A 7,609-nucleotide genomic window follows, 5' to 3' on the forward strand; every position below is an offset into this window, starting at 1 on the left:
GAACTCAGAAGTTTGCTAATTCGTGTTCAAAGGTGTCATTTTGTCAATGCCTAAATGTTACGGCAACTTGTAGATCCTCAGACTTGTCACTCAGGCAAGGTAACCTAGCTCTCTGCTCATTTTATTTTCTGCAAATGATGCCTTCCAACTGAACTTTGTAGGCAAGAGAAACTATCTACCAATACTCGATGGATGCAGATCATCAAATGAATTACACTTGTCTGTCTGTAAAGCAGGGAAAGCTCTCCCAGCGCTTATTCGTGGCAAATTTGCACGATTGAGCACAATCCGCCTAAATTGGTTTGGATGGCCAATGTAACTGCCTGCTATGACTTGGCCTTTGCCTATTCTGCAAAGATTGTCAAACAGGAAGTTGCTGTTGTTGCTGCTGCTGTGGTGTCATATTTACACAAAAGCCTACTTTTAACTTTTATGGATTACTGCCAAATATGTGATGATCGACTGCTCAAGTAAAGGATCAGTCCAGCAGTGTGTCTAGTCAGTCTCATCATGCCTTCTGTGAAAATGCCTACTTTGGTGTATGGGAGTCTCCCTCGTGCAGATGCAGGGATGTAGCAGGATTTTTCAGGCCTAGCTGCATGGCTGGCTACTCAGGGGCGATAGTGTCTGGATATTGCAATACTGCCAGGAGATTTCTTAAAAGGAGAATGAAACCCAAATGTACAATTTACGGAATGCAGCAATATTAGTGGAACTCATTAGTGAAGTTCGGAAAAGCAGACAATCTGCTAAAGAATTGTTAATTATTATCAACTTTTAGAGTTAATGCAGTCGCCACTGGATTAGAAGACTGTAGCTACTACCGTTTGTGATGTCATGTATGTACAACGATATAAAGACAATAAAAGAAATTCAGTATATTTGTACTTTTCTAGCATAGTAAAAAGAGCACTATAATAACCTCTTTTCAGAGAGCAGTTGGAATGATATTCCTCAAAACATATGTTAGTTACAAGTCAAGGGAATGTGCATGTACTTTTCATAAGACAAAAGAAATTTTGTGGAATTATCTTTATTTTCTGAGTACAGTTGTACACAAATGATGTCACAAACTGCAGTTGTCTTCTCATTCAGAAATGGCTGCACTAAAAACTTCAAAAATAAATCACTTTTGAACGGATTGTCTGATTTTCCACAAAATTTTCTGAATTGTTATCGTAAGAAGGAACCTATAGATAGGGAGCTGTCGTGGCCGAGTGGTTAAGACCAAAGATTGCGGCTTCTATGCTCATATGTATGAGGTTCAAGTCCCAGCCCCCCAGAAGTGCCCTTTGGCAAGGCATTTTATCCTCGTAAAGTCTTTTGGAGGAGACTTAAAGGTGTTGGTCCAATGCACAGGAGAGCTACAACCTATGCACATGATATTATAAGAACTCACTCTACTTCTCTTGCAAAAAGCAGGTAAATCTTAGTGAAGAGGTCAAACACACACACACACACCCAAAAAAAAAAAAAAAAAAGGCCAATATCTGTAAAAATCTTTAGGGTTGAAGGAGGCAGATTAACATGAAGGATATTGTTGAACTCATGCCATCCACATGCATATTTGGGTTTCATTTTCCTTCAAAGCTTTTGTAACAGACCACAACACAGTGCATGAGGCAGACTAACATGAAGGATATTGCTGAACTCATGCCATCCACATGCATATTCGGGTTTCATTTCCCTTCAAAGCTTTTGTTTACAGACCACAACACAGTGCTACTTGAGCAGTCCATAACAAAGAAGTTTCCGTGTGTGGGATAGCCCACCCAAAGGTGCTTAAAAGAGAATGTTTGTTTGTCTTTTGTTTCATTTTCCATATCCGAGAAGATGGTTGGATAGCCCATAGTCAGCTGCAGTAGTTGGTCTTCCATGGTGTCCAGTTCGATATGAGGATTAGACCACTTCACAGGGCTTACACACCCTGCTCTTTATGATGAACGAAAGAAGTGGGATGTTATACGTGCACGGGTTGTGACTCTCTCACACACAGGACCTCTATTTCGTGTCCTATCTGAGGAACAGAGGGTTTTGCCTCTTACTAGAGGGACAGTATGATTACGCACAACCTTGCTCAGTTAGACTCAAAAATTAAATGGGGGTCCTCTAGATCTACTGGAGGCAGACGCACTGTACCGACTGGACAAAGTCACCGCCCTGTGTGCATGGGTGGAGAAGGGAAGAGTGAAAATGGTGTGCAAGATTTGATGAATTGTCTGTCGTGATTGTCAAATGGTCTTGAACCTCAGACACTGTTAAGTACTATTGTTGTACTGGCTGTGTCCTGTAGAAGATAACCCATGTCAGTCCATGCTGAGAATGTTTGATTTTAGTGGAGCTCTCGACGAATGATTTAAGATTGTGTAGTTAACATTATGTAAAAGTTTTGGAATTGACATCAGCTTGGCTGTACTTGTTTTGCATTGTCCTTTTGCAAATACGCAGTCATGCACTGTAAACTGTGAAATCCTGCGTGAGGAATTCTGTGTTAAATGGTTATCATTAGGAATGAGTCATTTGTCCGACTTTGGACTTATTATGTGTAGACTCGATGTAATAAAGCATGGATGCATGCTCTGTCATGCAATATATATGTACTCAATGTGTATGATTCATGCAATATGGACCTTCACCTTTTGCCTCAGTGGTGACAAAATGATGTAGTGTAGTGCATTCAGAATCGGTCACAATCTATAGAGTGATGTATTTGAATGTCATCCGAGAAACAATAAGTGTAGTCCCCTTTGAGCCCTCAACCCCCCCCCCCCAACCCCATAATGTTTACTGCAAGTTAGGGCTTTTACTTCGATAAATGTGCTCAGAATGTTGCTTCGCACAGACGTAGATATTATTTTACCCCAGTAGCACACGTGTGGCCTCTTTTTTATGCAATAAAATCCTCTCACCTTATTACACAGACATGGATCTTGTTAGGTGCTATTTAGTTATGGGTGTTGTTACTTTGGTTTTTTTTTTTTTGTTTTTTTTTTTTGTAGTCAGGTTACTCAGTTCACTGAAACAATCTTTGACCGTGGTTCACAATGTATGTTGCCCTCTTGTTAAGAATATACTAGGCCTTCTATGCTTATTTGCTGTGTGTGTTTGTGTGTTTGTCTGTCTGTCTTTCTCACTTAGTCTCGCTTTCTTTTTTTCCCCTTGACCATATGAATGACCTTCAGAACATAATGAACATAGTGTGGGAAAATCCCTTTTGATTAAATTCTCTTTGACCTGGGGCACATTCTACATGCCTGTCTAGAATCTGTGACCTTGCGCTATGAATTGTGAATTTGTGAATGTGGCAAGATTCCAAACCCTCTGAATGTTGGGCAGACGAGGGTGATCTATCACTTGGTCTTCTCCCACTTTTGTCTAATAGCCATTTAGTCTCAACCCACATGGTCTAATCCTGTATTATCTTCAACCAGTTTGTCTAATGACCATTTAGTCCAATTGCCACTTAGCCTCATTGCCAGTTGGTCTACTTGCAGATGGGCTATGCCCACTTTGTCTAATACCCACAGTTTATTAGACAAAATGGGAAAAAGTCCAAGGAGACAAAACTGAAAATAGACCATCAGGTCATTAGATGAAACGATAAGTAGCCAAATTAAGCATTAGACCAGGTGAGAAGTAGACCAAATGGGCATTAGATGAAATTGATGGTAGACCAAGTGAGTTTAGCCATAGTGGTGTTAAACAAACTGGGAAGTAGACCATCTGGTAGTAGACCAAGTGGCACCATCAGCCTACATGGAGGCAGGCACAGTATAAAACATAGTAATGACTGCCTACTTTGGGAAATGCTTAATTCATTGACCTTCTCTGCCTGGAATAGAGTGTCTGGCTATTTTAACTACACTGTATGCACTTTTTAAAGGGTCATAATCTATGAAGTGTTTGCTCTTTGAAAAACTCATAGTGGACCTTGACATTAGCATTTTTTAAATACAAATATCTCAGAAGGATGGGTCCTGGTTGATTTTTCTGCAATGATTGAAGAGGGATTTCCCCCTGACTAGAGTTAACCCATTTCCTACGGGAACCTGGTGACCTGTGTATGAAGTCTAAGGGGATTTCAGAATTCAGTATGGAAAGGGTTAACTTATAAGTGTTGAATGTTCAAATTTCCACTACAGTAGTAGAGTAACAAACAATAAAAGGGACCCTCAGAAGTTTACCAATCTCCTGTTTGAGGTGATGATTAGTGTAATGACAACCCGTTCTGCAGTTTGGCACATCAGCACAATGGAAAGTAATAAGGACATGTACTAATATCAAATTAACAATAATGTACTAATCTACTATTATTAAGGTATGCCATTATACCTGCCATACTATCAAGGTTGTTTATATTGTATTCAGACATAATAAATGCCATAGTTTTAAGCTGTGGAGTGTTTCACTTAGTTTAAGGAAAATATATGATTTCTTTTGATGATCTCATTGAAAAAAAAAAAAATCACTCTAACTTTTAAATGATACCTTCACCGCTGAGATTATACTCAAGATCATGGATTGTTGTTTAAATACACCTCATTATATTGGGGATCATTTATGCCACCTGTTTCTTGTGTTATGCCTACTGAAGTTAAGTTAGGTCATAATGAATGATGAGTTATTTTTCCAATGACTGTGATATAATAGGGAGTGGGCAGATGACTGTGCTCTGTAGGAAAAAAAATTACAAACTTTCATCTGGCAACTCCCTTGCACTCGGGATTAACTGGCTTTATTGGGGTGCTAATTGGTGTATTAACAGTGTTTGAGCATGTGATCGATTGACTTGTTAGCACAGGTTACAATGGTAAATTGAGAAATGCCACCTGTAGATGACGGCTAAAATGGAGCTCAAGTGTGTGTACTCTGCCCTAAAAAAATGGTGCCTGACTTTTAGTGTATTTTCTCAGTCTCCTCCCATTGTATACTTGCAATTCGGGTAACCCAAAGTTGTGTCATAAAAGTGCCACATGAGAAAACCTAGCATAATGACTATCAATGAATCAAGTTGAGTTGTCAGTGTGAAGCAATGTGCCATGGTGTAAACACCCTGTGTGCCGCCACACTCTGAAAAAGCAATGCAGGCATGATTTGGAAAAACATTCTGTTTTTCAAATCTGTGTAATTCTATAGATTTCTGTTACCCTGAACATGTACTGACCAAAGTTCTGGAGAAAATGCCAAGCTTTTCTTTGATGTAAATTGTATGACAACTTTATGATTGTTTTTCTTTCAAATGATCAGTCGCTACATTATTGTAGCTAGGCATGACTTTTGCATACAAAACATTGACAAAAACTATTAGAATTGACTGGCAAATCCATCAGGGAGCACTGCTCGATAGCCAATCACCATAATAAAATGCAAGCTACATGTGACACGAATGGAATCATGAGAAACACTTTAATTGTAATGTGTGTCATATGGCGATTTATCAGTCGGTTTTGGCGGGTTTTTGCGTTTGAGCAGAATATGCAAACTTGGCATGCCATCGATTGAATTGGGCATGCGAACACGGCACATAAGAGTTCATGGCGTTACCATTCATGACTACTTAAAAGAACACAACTAGGGAAGCACCAATAATTGGGCAGAGAGAAAGAGAATGATTGTACGTTTGTGCGTTTGTATGACAGAGCAAGAGATAGCAAATATTAAAATGTTTGACAGTCTATCTAAAGGAATATGTATTTCAAATGATGCAATTTACTCTAGTAAATAATGAACTGCATTCTGACATGGAATGATATTATGCTGTAAAGTTCTTTAAATATCAGTATAAGGGGTAAAAAAACAGTTATGAAAGTACCACTATTGCTATCATTATGGAAAAGGTAAATGCACTTATTTTTAGGCTCCGTCACTTTGTGTGTCATTATTATTACCAAATGATAACTAGAAACTTTTAGCTCAAATATGCAGTAATTTCCCCTACATTTTATGATATCTGTATATGATATCTTAATATGGACTGTGAAGGTCAAATGTTCAAAGGTTGGAAGATTAAACAGTAATGAATTGAGGCATAGTACATCAAAAGTTGATATTGTTAAACACATTGAAATATGTAATAGACAAATTTAACGTGCAGAATTGTTACTGATGACAAAAGGTGCTTTAAAGCTAAGGTTTATTGAAATGCACTGGCTTACTTTTTGTTGTATTTGCAGTGATAAGATTTGAAACTCCACAGTAAATGCTGTGAAGGGATTATGAGATTAATGTGAAAGTTAGTGGATTTGTGAAGTATGCTCTGCTCGTGTTTATTGCAATGTACGAAGGCTGCAGTGCTACTTCATGTACATGTATGTCTGTAGGACTCACAAGTACACTTTCACCTGCCTAAAAACAGGAACCAATTTCAAGTGCAATAAACAGTAGCAAAACAAAACAAGACAAAACAATGCAACTCTCCAAACAAGTCTTACTTGATAATAGGCTTCTGAAATGCAGATGCAGTAAATAGAAGGAGTCTTATTTTGAAAATATTAAAAACCCGTAATCAGTGGTATCGTTCCAAATGGCTCATTTTCATGGCCTGTTCAATCAGTCAACCAAGGCATCTGTTTGCATTTTGTGAAGCACAGTCACAATGCAAACTTATACTGTAAGAGATAAGTTGCATCATGATTCTTGCTATGGGGGGAATATATTCCCTTCATTTAATTCTTTCACATTTGGACCATTGAAAAATTATGCATTTTTTTTGAAGGGTACTTCCTTCATTGAATGTTTGTTTTTAGTATAAAAAGGAAATGATTAGATTAGATTTTGTTGGCATATTGCATTTGTCACCATTTGTTACAATTTTTAAGTTTAAAAGAACTGCCAACATATATTAAGTACATTCTTCCTTTATAACAAATAGATTTTTCATTGAAAATGAAAACTCTGCTGTTTTTAGAAGTTTGATTGAGCATGTAAAGTATGAACATTTTTTCAAATTTGAAAAACATATGTAACCCGCTGCAACAAAAGGATCCTAAAGTCACTGACGGGCGAGCCAAGCATGGCCCAGAAAAATGCTATTTTCAGGCCTTTCCTTTGATCATTTAGCTTCGAAATTTTGGCAGATGATAGAAGATACATTAGACTACAAAATTATGTTAAAAACAGAAATCCGAACGTTTTGACAGATTTTAGTGATCTGACTTCAAACTCAATTTTCTTGGCTCACCACATATACAGCTGTATAAGTTTGGCAGCCCCTCACTAGTACCATTTTGTCTTCTGTCAGTGTTATATAAGTAATATAATGGACTGTACACTTGAGGACGTGACCACACATCACTTATATCTGCATGTGTTAAAAAAACAAAACAATTGATTTAAGATTGTAAATATGCCGAGTGTCATATACTTTGAAACCAGAAACATTCATGGCGCAAATGTTGCATGAATTGGAGTCGATTGGCTTTTTTGCGGCATTAAGCTCTTGTGAATTGCTGCCATGAAAGTATACTACATTTCAGCATGCAGTGTTTAGACAAAAACTTTTGCATGCATTTCACTTTCGCATATCTTGGCTGCTCATGAAATTCGCAGAAGTTTCATGCACATGCAAATTTCTCAGTTTAAAGTAGAATTTTTTTGTTTTTTGTTTTTG

This window comes from Diadema setosum, chromosome 9 (genome assembly GCF_964275005.1).
Source record: "Diadema setosum chromosome 9, eeDiaSeto1, whole genome shotgun sequence".
NCBI lineage: Eukaryota > Metazoa > Echinodermata > Echinoidea > Diadematoida > Diadematidae > Diadema > Diadema setosum.